This window comes from Podarcis bocagei, assembly GCF_964188305.1.
Source record: "Podarcis bocagei genome assembly, chromosome: W".
NCBI classification, from domain to species: Eukaryota; Metazoa; Chordata; class Lepidosauria; order Squamata; family Lacertidae; genus Podarcis; species Podarcis bocagei.
In genome coordinates, this window is record NC_138131.1 from 29,221,782 (window position 1) to 29,235,082 (window position 13,301).

Here is a 13,301-nt window from a genome sequence, read left to right on the forward strand (position 1 = left end):
CTGGAGGCGGAAAGCAAGGGCCGGGAGATGGCTGCTACAGAACAGAAAGACAAGATGGCGCTGACCACCTCCGTGGAAGCCAGTGCACAGCTGGGAAAGGCTGTGGGACCCCAGAGGGGGGCAAAGGGACTATTGGCACTTGGAAATTTCCTGCTGTGTTTGCTGTGAAGCTTCAGCAGGAGGCCAGAGCCCTGGAGAAGGAATACAGAAGCCTAAAGATGGCTGGAGCCCCTGTTCCTGATGTTTTAGCCTCAAGGAGTGCTAGTGAGCAAGAAGGGGGGGGCGGAAAGTTCCAAAGGCAAGTTTGAAAAGTTTTCCACTGAACCTGCTGGAATGAAGCGGCAGTTCAAGGGGGGCGGATCTGGCAAGGAGTGCTTTTCCGGAAGAAGGAGAAGGAAGGCCAAGCCAGCTGGGAGGAGCCCCAGGCAGTGTTTTTCCACTGGAGTTCAACGTCTGCGTAGCAGTTGCCCCCACCGGAGCAGAGAGACAAGACAGGATGTTGCCAAGGTCAAACTGTTGAATTCTCATGGGAACCAGTCGGGTTTCCATGGCAACTGGTTTGGAAAAACAACCAGGCGTGAGACTGAGACTGGTGAACGTGCCAGGTGCCAGCAAGAGACTCGTGGGACAAGGCCAGAGCAGAGTGTTGTTATTGGCTCTGCTGCTAATTGCAATTTGATTCCAGAGACATCTGCTGGGAAGCTGCGGAAATGCAGGGCTGTTTTGACAGGGATGACTGTTAGGTTCACAGACGGAACACAAAAATCAGTCTGTGGTGTGATGGCTAACGTGTTCTTTTCTTTCCAGGAGGAGCAAAAGTTCTACGTTGTGCCGGGACTGAAGTGTTGTCTTTTATATGTATCAGCTCTAAAGAAGCAGGGATACAATGCTCGTTTTGAAAATGACACCTGTTTCATTTTCAGAGGAGGGAGACAACGGGTCAACATGCAGAGGGAGAACAACGTCTTTGTTCTGGAGACACCTCTGGAGGGTTGTGGGAATGCTGGAAAAGCACGGGTGCAGTGTGCTAAGGTTCCCAGTCATGTGCAAAAGTTGCACAGGTGCACAAAAGGGTGTAAAATCACAAAATGTGGGAGGAGGTCCCAAGGGTGCAGGGCATGCAAAGGTGCAAAGGTGCTTGGTTTTCCCGGGTTTGGGAGGGTAACCAAAGAGCCCTTTGAGCTGGTTCTCACAGATCTGTCAGGACCCAAGAGGTCTGAGAGTCTGGATGGGGCCAGGTATGTGCTGTCGCTGACAGGTGACCACAGCCAGGTTGGCTGGTGTTTCTCTCTCAAATCAGAGGGGGAGGTGACGCAACTGATCCAGGAATGGGTTGCGGGGGTGGAACGAAGGTTCTCCACCAGGGTGCAAGGGTTCAAGAGCGACCGAGGGTCACAGTTTACTGGGTCTGCTCTGGAGAAGTTTTTCAAGGAAAAGGAAATACGTCACCAGGTGACGGGTGCAAAGTCTTCTCAAGGGAGAAGGGAGGCTGTGGCTGAACCCAGTGAAAGGGATGAGGTCCAGAATCAGGGTTCAGATCCCGGTGATGAGGACCAGGTCCAGGGTCAGGGTTCAGGGCAGGTTTGGGCATCTCCAAGGGTTATGAAAGGAGTGTCCAGGTGTGAGGCTTCATCTCCGGTAATGGAGAAAGCTCACGGAAGGATTGTCAAGTCAGAGGGGGAAACGTCTGACGGAGAAGACACAACTGCTGGCCCTAATGGGTCAGTAGGGTATCAGGTCACAGGTGCGTGGAAAAGTGTCGCACAGTGTGATTCTGGGAGTGTTGAAGGGGTTCAACAGGTGCCTGGGAAAGATGCCGGGAAGGGGCACAAGGCAAAGGGGAAGGTGTTGAACTCAAGAAGGTCTTGTCAGAATGTGATGCAAGGGGGGGTGTTGGAGTTGGAACTTAAGAGGTTAAGTTGTTCCCATGATGCCTCACCATTCTGACGTCAGCTGTAGAAGCTGGGAGGAGTTTTGGGAGGAGTTTGTCAGTCCCACTATGTGAGCTGTGGGGAACAGACGCAGGGCAGGGATGGCTGCAACTAGCCCTGGAAAAACCTGGGGAATATTGGAATAAAAGCTATAAATAGACAAACGGGACTCTGCGTGTTTGTCTGGGAGCTGAATCAAGCAGGTGACAGTTTTACACCGCTGTGCGAAGCTCTGCTGGGCCGTGACGAAGAAGAGCTGGAGTGGAAGCGTGCCGGGCAGCTAATAAATCGCTAATCGAGGTTCGTAAATCAATTAGCGGGGGTCACGGCTGATAAAACAGCACATGTGCAAAAGTTGCACAGGTGCACAAAAGGGTGAAAAACCACAAAATGTGGGAGGAGGTCCCAAGGGTGCAGGGCATGCAAAGGTGCAAAGGTACTTGGTTTTCCCGGGTTTGGGAGGGTAGCCAAAGAGCCCTTAAATCTCTCCGGGCGACAACGCACACATCTTGCGTCCTCTCTCCGCAAAAGCGAAAACAGACTGACACACTTAGCCTCTAACCACTCCCGTATGTGTTTCTAACCACGCCTCAGGAAAGAGACGTCACCAGAACTCCTTAACCCTGTGAGTTCTGAAACCAATAACAATCTGAAGGTGAGTTAGGGAGGGGCCCAATGCAAAAAACATGAAGATCAATGAGGATTTGACGGTAATTTGACGGTGAGTTACAGTTGGCCCAATGCAAAAAGCGTGAGGATCCATGAGGAGCCGTGCATCGAAACCACATTTTTGGGCCTAAAACGGCCAAGAAGCCATGGATCTGTTTTTTTCCTGGTGCAGGCTGTGCCCCTGGCTATCATGTGTGATTTGACGGTGATTTTGGGTTGGCCCAATGTAAAAAGCGTGAGGATCCATGGGGATACGTGCTTCAAAAACATGTTTTTGGGCCACGGTATGACCAGGAAGTGGTAGATCCTGGATTTTTGTGGTGCAGGCTGTATGTATGATTTGACGGTGAGTTTGGTTTGACCCAGTTCAAAAAGCATGAGGAAACCATCTTTTTGGGCCATGGTTTAGCCAGGAAGCTGTAGATCCTTGTTTTTTTGTGGTGCAGGATGTGCTCCTGGCTACGATGTGTGATCTGGCAGTGAGTTATGTGGGGCCCAATGCAAAAAACATGAGGATGTATGAGGATCCATGCTTCGAAACCACGTTTTTTGGGCCATGGTTTGGCCAGGAAGCTGTAGATCCTTGTTTTTTCTGGTGCAGGCTGTGCCCCTGGCTATGATGTGTGATTTGATGGTGAGTTTGGGGGGCCCAATGCAAAAAACCTGAGGCTCAATGCGGATCCATGAGAATACGTTCTTCAAAACCACGTTTATGGGCCTAGAATGGCCAAGAAGCCATGGATCTGAGTTTTTTGATGTGTGATTTCACGGTGAGTTTGGGGTGGCCAATGCAAAAAGCAAGATCATCCATGAGGATACGTGCTTCAAGAACCGGTTTTTGGGCCATGGTATGATCAGGAAGCGGTGGTGAAATATACTCAGAGTCGCAAAGTGATTTCATGCTCTTTATTCAGCTCATAGTGGTGAGGAGGAATGAATGAAAGTCCCCTCAAAGCATCTGCTTTGTATACATTATTTACACAATGGGCTGCACATGATTGGTTAATTCTGGAATTCTACTGTAAGCCAATCAGGTTGTGGATTCACTTATATCTGGAGCATGATTGGGTGGTTACTGCCAACCAATCATACTGCTGCATTGTTCTTGGACCAATCAGACTGCTGCATTCTGAATCCTATTGTTCTAGGACCAATCAGACTGCTGCAATTTGGATCCTATTGTTCTAGGACCAATCAGACTGCTGCAGTTTGGATCCTATTCAACTCAGTACATAACACCCCTCCCCTCTAAGTTCCAGTCATGCCCGGGAGGTCGCATTCATAGTCCTCGAGGTACACCGGCGGCCTACGTGTGCGTTGCGGCCTGGGGTGTTCCCTGGTCCGGGGTTCAGGTTCTGGCTCGTGTTCCAAGGATGCTGGCTGTGATGGGCCTGTTTGGTCTGGCGCAACCGGCTCGCTAAGTCGTGGTTCTGGTTCCGGTGTCCTTTCGGCCTCGCGGGTCCTCTCTGTATTTACTGATTCTGCCTCTCCTGCTGGCCCCTTCTGGTCTATGGGCCTCACTACCCCTCTGTTCCCTTGGGACTCCTCTGACCTTTCCTCCTCCTGGTTTTCTCCTGGGAATCGTCGCCGTATCTGGTCGCAGTGGCGGCGCCAGCATTGCCCCCCATCCGTTAGCACCTCGTACGACACGGGGCCAGTGACCCTGGTGACTGTGGCGGGTACCCATGCTGGGACTGCCCCAAAATTCTTTACGTACACTGGGTCCTGGGCCTCGAAGGTCCGGGGGTTCCTGCCTTCCCCCACCACTACCTCATCCTGAGCTCTATCGGGGAGATGGCGGTCCAATCTGATTGCAAGGCGCCAACCCATTAGTAGTTCAGCGGGGCTCCAGCCAGTCGTTGAGCTGGGGGTGCTGTGCTGTGCTAGAAGGAATTTGGCAAGGCGGTACTCCCAATCCCCTTGCGTCATGTGGCGAAGGGTGTCCTTGGTGGTCCGCACCATGCGTTCTGCTTGGCCATTGGTGGCAGGGTGGAATGGCGCCGAACGGATGTGGCGGATGGCGTTCTGCGCTGTGAAGGTTTGGAATTCTCCTGACGTAAATGCAGTCCCGTTGTCTGAGACGAGAGTGTCAGGGAGCCCATGGGTTGCAAACAGCCTGCGTAGTACCCGGATGGCTGCGGACGTGGAAGTGGACGGTACCAGTGCGACTTCCAGCCATTTGGTGTAGGAGTCCACCACTATGAAGAATGTTTTCCCCTGAAAGGGGCCAGCGAAATCCACATACAGGCGTGACCATGGTGCTCGGGCGGACTCCCAGGACTGGACTGGGGCCCTTGGGGGATCTGGGCGGGATTCTTGGCAGGCCTGGCAGTGTTTGACCCAGGCCTCTATCTCTCCGTCGATCCCTGGCCACCACACATAACTCCTGGCAAGGGCCTTCATTCTTACTACCCCTGGGTGTGTCTCGTGTAGGGCTGTGAGGACCCTTTTGCGGAGGGGCTGGGGAACAACGACCCTGCTTCCCCATAACAGGCACCCCTTGTGGGCCGACAGTTCATGTTTGCGGGTTGTGTAGCCAGAGAATTCTGGCCCAGGGCTGCTGCTGGGTCATCCCCTCCACACCCAGTCCAGGACCCGGGAGATGACCCTATCTTTCTTGGAATGGTGTGCAACTTCTTGTGCCTGAATGGGGCGGTCGGGAAGCAGCTCCAGGCTCATAACCTCTTGTGCAGGTGCTGGGTCGGGGCCTGTTTCCGGTAGTGGTAGCCTGCTTAGGGCGTCCGCATGACCCATCGCCTTCCCCGGGCGGTGAATCAGTGCATACTGGTAGCTGGCAAGGAAAACTGACCACCTGAGGACGCGAGGAGACAGCACTTGGGGGGTCTGCTTTTCGGGGGCAAACAAGCCAAGCAACGGCTTGTGGTCAGTCACCACGGTGAAGGGCCGCCCGTACAAGAAACCATGGAATTTTTTTACTCCCTTCACAATTGCCAGACCCTCCTTGTCTATTTGCGAGTAGTTCTGCTCGGTTGCGTTGAGTGTCTGGGAAAAGTATGCCACCGGTACCTCTCTTCCATCCGGGAGTTGGTGTCCCAGGACAGCGCCGATGCCATAGGGCGAGGCGTCGCATGCTAGCACCACCGGCAGCCTCTCATCGAAGTGTGCCAAGACTTAGTTTGAGACAAGCAAGTCCTTGACTGCCTGAAATGCAGCCTCCTGGCGCTGGCCCCACACCCAAGGGGCCCGCTTGTCCAGGAGTCTGTGTAGGGGCTCCGCTACCGCCGCCTTGTGGGGAAGGAAGGAATGGTAAAAGTTCAATAGTCCCAAGAAGGCCTGAAGTTCAGTCTTGCTCTTGGGCGCTGGGGCATCACAAATGGCCCGTACCTTGTCCCCAGTTGGGTGGACCCGTTCTGCGTCCACCATAAATCCCAGAAAGTCCACCTGAGGCACTCCTAGTAGACATTTTTCCCGCTTCACCTTGAGACCCGCCGTCTGGAAACGGTGCAGAACGGTGCGGAGGCGGTCCTCAAACTCCTCTGGTGTGGGCCCGGCAATCAACACATCATCGAAGAAGGGGGTGACGCCAGGAATCCCTTTAAGGAGCGAGTCCATTAGATTCTGGAATATGCCTGGTGCCACACTGACACTGAATTGCAGCCGCTTTACCCTGAACGCTCCTCTGTGCATCACAATCGTGTGTGCCTCTGCTGTGGCCTCATCTACTGGCAGCTGTTGATATGCTTGGGCCAAGTCCAGCTTGCCAAAAATTTTCGACCCAGCCAGGGTGGCAAGGACATGGCTGACCACTGGCACTGGGTATGCATGGGCTATGAGGGCCTTGTTTATGGTACATTTGTAGTCTGCGCAGATGCGGACCGAACCATTAGGCTTGACGGGTGTGACGATTGGGGTTTCCCAGGGGGCATTAGGCACCGGCTCCAGCATGCCTTGCTCCACGAGCCGGTCCAATTCCTCGTCTATATGGGGTTTCAGGGCGAACGGGACCCGGCGGGCCTTGAGCCTGACCGGTCGTACTGCGGGGTCAAGCTGTAGAGCAATGGGGGGGCCCGTATACTGTCCCAATTTCCCATCGAAAACCCCTGGAAATTCCTTGCAGATGGCGTCCACGTCCACTTGTAAGGTAGTGCGGTTCACCCCGGTGATGGCTAGCCCCAGTGGTCCAAACCATGCCAATCCCAGTAAGCTAATGTAGGGGCCCTTGACCACGAGCAAGTCCAGTTGCCGCGTCCGCCCTCGGTATTGCACCCTGAAGGTCCCCACCCCCATTGTGGGGACCTTACGTTTCTGGAAGTCCCGGAGGGTGAATGGGGCCGGCCTGAGTTTGGGACCCCCAGTAGGACACAGTTTCCTTAAGGTCCTTGCCGAGATTATGGATAGAGTTGAACCCGTGTCAAGCTCCATGCGGCATGGGGCCCCCTCTATCTGTACCTCTACATAAATTTTCTCTACGTTGGGGTGGGGCAACTGGTATACCTGGAAGTCCGTGAGCTCCGTAGAGTTGCCTTGGTGCGTTGGGCCCTGGGACCTGGGGCTCTTGGATTGGTCATCTGATGCCTGGCGTTGGGTGGGCCGAGCTCGACACACCCGGGCGATGTGTCCCAATTTTCTGCACTGCCTGCACTCTGCGTTGCGGAAACGGCAGGTCCTCCTCTTGTGACTTTCCCCGCAGCTTGCGCAGTTCCCTCCTTCTTGTTGAGGCAGCTGTGGTATGTGGGCTGCTTGAGTGCGCTGCTGTACTCGGTGCACCTCCTCCCTGTCAGATCCTGAGTCGTCGGTGAGGTCTTCATGGTGGACCCTCGGTTGGGGTGGCAGGCTCGGCCGTGCCTCTTGCGTCGACCTCTTGGCAGCTTCCGTTGCCAGGGCCTCCTCCAGAGCGACCTGGAACGTTAGGTCCTTCTTGGCGTAGAGGCGTTGTTGCAGCTTCTCATCCTTCAGGCCACCGACGAGGCGGTCACGAAGCATGTTCTCCAGCTCTAAGAAGTTGCAGAACCGGGCAGCTTGGCGGAGAGAGGTCACAAACCCAGTTATGGTTTCCCCAGGGGCTTGCCGCTTTGCGTAGAAGGCATTTCGACGAGTCACCACTGAGGGCTGCGGCGAAAAGTGCCCCTTCAGCTGTTCCATTATAGTTTTGTATGGAACAGTAGCAACGTCTTCAGGTGCAAGGAGAGCCCGGGCGATTTCAAATGTCTCCTCTTCGCAGATGCTGAAGAATATCGCCCTCTTCTTGGCATCTTCTTCGTCGGTGACCCCTTTGGCTTCTAGAAGGAAGGTGAAACGGGAGGCGTACGATTCCCAGTCTCCAGATGCGGGGTTGAACGGCGAGAAGCTGCTGTCGGTTGCCATTCTGAGTTCCTTGTGTCCCGGAGCTGAAGCCTGGATACACGGTGCGAGGCAGCGGTGCGGCAGGTGGCGGTGCTGCGGTGCTGTGTGTGGCAGTCAGCTCAGCGGGATCCCACCTTTGTCGCCAGTGAAATATACTCAGAGTCGCAAAGTGATTTCATGCTCTTTATTCAGCTCATAGTGGTGAGGAGGAATGAATGAAAGTCCCCTCAAAGTATCTGCTTTGTATACATTATTTACACAATGGGCTGCACATGATTGGTTAATTCTGGAATTCTACTGTAAGCCAATCAGGTTGTGGATTCACTTATATCTGGAGCATGATTGGGTGGTTCCTGCCAACCAATCATACTGCTGCATTGTTCTTGGACCAATCAGACTGCTGCATTCTGAATCCTATTGTTCTAGGACCAATCAGACTGCTGCAATTTGGATCCTATTGTTCTAGGACCAATCAGACTGCTGCAGTTGGATCCTATTCAACTCAGTACATAACAGGTGGATATTAGATTTTTGTGGTGCAGGCTGTGCCCCTGACTACAATGTGTGATTTGACCGTGGGTTTGGGGTGGGCAATGCAAAAAACAAGATGATCCATGAGGGTCCGTGCTTCGAAATCACGTTTTTGGGCCATAGAGTAGCCAGGAAGCCATGAATCCGAGTTTTCTGTGGTGCAGGCTATGCCCCTCCTGGCTATGATGTGTGATTTGATGGTGCGGTAGGGGTGTCCCAATGAAAAAAGCGTGAGGATCCATGAGGATCTGTTCTTCGAATCCACGTTTTTGCGCCTAAAGCGGCAAGGAAGCCATGGATCTGAGTTTTTTGTGGTGCAGGCTGTGCCCCTCGCTATGATGTGTGTTTTGACGGTGAGTTATGGGTGGCCCAGTGCAAAAAGCGTGAGGATCCATGAGGATCTATGCTTCGAAACCACGTTTTTGGGCTATGGAGTGGCGAGGAAGTTGTGGATCCGAGTTTTTTCTGGTGCAGGATGTGCCCATGGCCATGATGTTTGATCTGATGGTGACTTCGAGCTGATCTAGTGCAAAAACCATGAGGATCCATGTTTTTTAACCATGTTTTTGCACCATTGAAACAGTGGATGCGTGATTTGTTTGGTTCTGCCTACAGACTAAGATGTGGTCTGCAGTATCATGGTGTTTTTATTTTGTTTCAATATAAAAATCATATGAATTCATGAGGATCCATGCTGTGGATCCATGTTTTTGTGGTGCTGCAAAGTGTTGGATCATAGATTTCTAAGTCTATGCAGAGTCCGTAAGGAGACCGAGAAGCGGGAAGCAGAGCCGGAAGTGGCTCCGGGCTTCTTCCTAATACTGGTCTAAAATTTACTCTTTCCGGTCAGAGGCGGGACAGAAGGAGAGCGGGGCCACCTCCTAGGATGAGTATTTTCTGTTGCGGAGTGGGCTGGGCCACTCCGACCGGAAATGCCTGGAGGGAGCGAGGCAAAGCCCCAGAACAGGAGAACGGGCTGGCGGTGTGAGGGTTGGGAAGGAGCGAGAGAGTGCAGCTGACTGCCTCGGAGACTCCTGCCCGGAGAAGCAGGTAAGGGGGAGTACAAAAAATCATCATCATAACAACAGTTAATTATCATGAATTATTCTTATGGGGTGCTGGTGCTTCTATTCTCCTTCTCTCTCAGCTACTCCTCACAACTTTTTTTTTTATTCCTCTCCCGTCATTTCTATCACATCCTAGAAGGTGCCTTTGCTTCTCCTCCTCTCCCCCATGCCAGGAGAGGGGTGCTCTCGTTATATATGGCTGTTTCTCTCCTGACTAGAGATGGGAAGGCCTGGGGGGGAAATGGGGAAAAACCCCAGGTATTTTCTGTTTTTTTCCAGAGCCGCTTTTTTCCGGAAAAATGGGAAAAAAGTTTGATATAGGTTGAATATTCCACACACTCTTTCCCCCCAATTTTTTTCCTGAAAAAAAAATGGCTTGGGGGGGGGACTGAAAAAACCTGTTCCCTCCCCCCAATTTTTCCTCCCCCCCCCGGCCTTCCAGCACCCACACTTTGGTGCCCCGTGCCAACTGACACCAGGCAGGTGCTCTCACTGCACTCTTTCTGGGTGCTGCTCAAAACATTTTCGTTAGGGGCAGCCCATCTGAACACGTAGAAGCTGCATGTGATTTACCACTGCTGACTTTAAAGATCTTTCGAATACTCTTAAATACCTGCTTTTAACTGTGTTTTATCAATCATTTTAGTATTCCGTTGTATATTTTTCTAAACTGTTTAGAAAGCTCTCTTACCATCATGCAGTTTATAATAAAGGTAAAGGGACCCCTGACCATTAGGTCCAGTTGTAGACGACTCTGGGGTTGTGGCGCTCATCTCGCTTTACAGCTTCCGGGACATGTGGCCAGCATGAGTAAGCCGCTTCTGGCGAACCAGAGCAGCGCACGGAAATGCCGTTTACCTTCCCGCCGGAGCGGTACCTATTGATCTACAGTGGTACCTTGGGTTACATACGCTTCAGGTTACAGACTCCGCTAACCCAGAAATAGTACCTCGGGTCAAGAACTTTGCTGAGTGGGATGAGAACAGAAATCGTGCTCCGGCGGTGCGGCAGCAGCAGGAGGCCCCATGAGCTAAAGTGGTGCTTCAGGTTAAGAACAGTTTCAGGTTAAGAACAGACCTCTGGAACAAATTAAGTACTTAACCCGAGGTACCACTGTACTTGCACTTTGACGTTCTTTCAAACTGCTAGGTGGGCAGGAGCAGGGACCGAGCAACGGGAGCTCACCCCGTCGCGGGGATTTGAACCACCGACCTTCTGATCGGCAAGTCCTAGGCTCTGTGGTTTAACCCACAGCGCCACACGCGTCCGGTTTATAATATATAATAACAAATTCAATAAAAAAAGCACATACACGCCTTTTCCTTTCAGAGTTTAAGCCGTAGTGCAACATACTATTCAGTAACTGGATGTTGGTTACTTCTTGGCCTGGCATGCAGAAAAATTGCCTTATGCTTTGCGCTGCCTGTGGTCAAGTAGAGATTGAAAGACCTGGGGGGAAACAGGGGGAAAAACAGGTGTCCCCCCCATTTTTCCCCAAAGCCTTTTTTTAGAAGTCCATGAGAAAAATGACAAAGAGGAAGAGGAAGAAGAAATGGAAAATGATAGCAGTAGTTCAAAAAATGAGATAGAATAAGCTGTATATGTTGTTTCTTCTGGTTTTGTTTTTGTTTTGGATTTTGTTTTGGATTATTTTTTTAAGCACTACTCAAAGGGTAGACCTTCTATGGAGCTTAAATATTGAGGTGGACCTTAAATTTATTTGCTGTTGGTTCTAAGGGGCAAATCTGATTATTTTTAATGTTGATGGTTTCTTGCTTTTTTTTGTTGCTTTTGAGGAAAAGGGGTTGCTTACCTGTTTTATTGCAAGCATAATACTTTTATCTACACTGTGTTTTATGCAATTTGTAAAACTACTCCACACTGACCTTTTTTTCAATTTTTCCAAAATTTCCATTTCCCCCCCGGGAAAAAACAGAGGGGAAACGTTTTTTTTCTCGTGGCTTCAAAATTTCCGGAAATTTTACATCTCTACTCCTGACGGACACGCAGAGACCCCGTCCCCCCACTGCATGTGTTTGACCTTTTGCCCCTCACCATGGGCATAGCCAGGATTTATGGGGGGGGGGGGCGCGGAACCTCATCTAAGTATTTTGTATGGACTTACTTGATTTAGGGGGACAGCTGCCCCCCTTAGCTGTGCCTTGTTGCCTCGACCATCCACGTGCTACCACTTGTTGGAAACTGGCCCCCTTGGGAAGGCTGGCTCATCTTCCCAGGCTTGTTGGGGCCTGTTTGCCGGTGACCTACCCTGGCTGGCATCCTGGCAGACCAGGGAGATCTTGATAGGCGACACCTCCCTGATGAAAGGTGCACACCCCCTTCCCCCTTGCATAGCAGCAGGAGAAAGAAAACAGTCAGAAAGTAGACTATTTCATCTCTACTTTATTCATGACTGTACACTGTACAAAAAGCATGTCTGCTTACTCAGTCTCCTCCGAGCAACTGCGTTAGACTTCCTCGACACAAACAACAGGAAGGTCGCATATTAGACAGAGAACAAATCCCTGAGAATTGCTTGGAACATCCTGTCCCACGGTTAGACCCATCATGTGATGTAAACATTGAACTGCTTGTTCGCAGCTGCGTAGTACTCATATCCCAACAGGCTACGCCCATGCCCTCAACAGACATATTTTCTCACCTCATTTGTTCTCCATGCAACTCAGTTTCCCCCTCACAGCAGGCACACAGGAGTCCCCCTTTCTGCATTTTCTTCCCATATGATTGTTTCCCCCGCTAAACAGCACAGAAGAGTCTCCCCACCATTTTTTTTTATCTCTGTTGCGCGCGCGCGCACAGAAAAAGAACAACACCCCATGCATTTGCTGCTTCCCTTCTAATACACACCTGGGGAGAGCCCCCAAATATGTGACTTTCCTTCTTGATCTGCACACACGCAGGAGAGGGTTCTTGTGTGTTTGACCTCCTATGACACATACTTCAACCCACCAGAGAACTGCCCATTTATATTTCCCCACCCCCACTGCAACCACCTAGGCTGAAATAATTTCCTGGTAGAGCATATACAGTATTTCACATGCAGAAGGTCCCAGTTTAAATCCCCAGCATCTCCAGGTGGCCCTGGAAATGTCCTCTGTGTGAAACTGGATGGTTGCTGCTAGTCTGTGTAAACAGTGGTCTGAATTGGTTTAAAGGAGAGCCTGATGGGACAGGCTATGACCCTGTCACTTGCTGGGGATTGGAGTGGGGAGCGTTTTAGATAGTATCTTAAATACAGAGCTATATTGTATCGTTGCACAATTGGGGTTTTTTTATACTGTAACTTAAGCATGCAAGGGCGTTTACTTGAATAAAACATGGGGGGGGGGCAGGTTAGCCCCACCACCAATCTTAGCAATGGTAGTACCTAGTGCTGGTGAAGGTTTATTCCCTCCTCACCCCACTTTTTATCCACCAAACAGCTCTGTGAGATTGACTGGTCTCAGAAACAGTGACCGATCCAGGGTTACTCTGAATTTTTAAAGGTAAAAAGGGACTTGAATCCATTTCTCCCCATCTGGTTGCCTCCACCCCCCCCCCCCAAAAAAAAAAAAAATCAACAAGGGTTGGCTGGCTGCAAAATTATGCATTTGCCTGCTTGGGCATATTTTTAGAAGCCACCTTATTTCTGTGACAGTAAATTGTTTCAAATTGCTTTTAAATAATTGTGTTTTAACTGTTGTAACAGTCCATGGACCTTGGATGAATGAATAACAATAATAGTCATTCCATTGGGGTCTCTATGCGGGTTGTCTCATTTGACAAAATGATTGGCTTT

General features: G+C 51.1%; 1 protein-coding gene across 1 annotated transcript in view; it reads left to right on the plus strand.

The window, feature by feature from the left end:
• The first annotated feature begins 9,345 nt into the window (after positions 1–9,345).
• LOC308578183 (putative helicase senataxin) overlaps positions 9,346–13,301 on the plus strand; it is a 299,741-nt gene continuing 295,785 nt past the window's right edge. The window contains exon 1 of the mRNA XM_081178438.1: positions 9,346–9,485. The gene's annotated coding sequence lies outside the window, so the exon portion shown is untranslated. The remainder of the gene's footprint in view (positions 9,486–13,301) is intronic.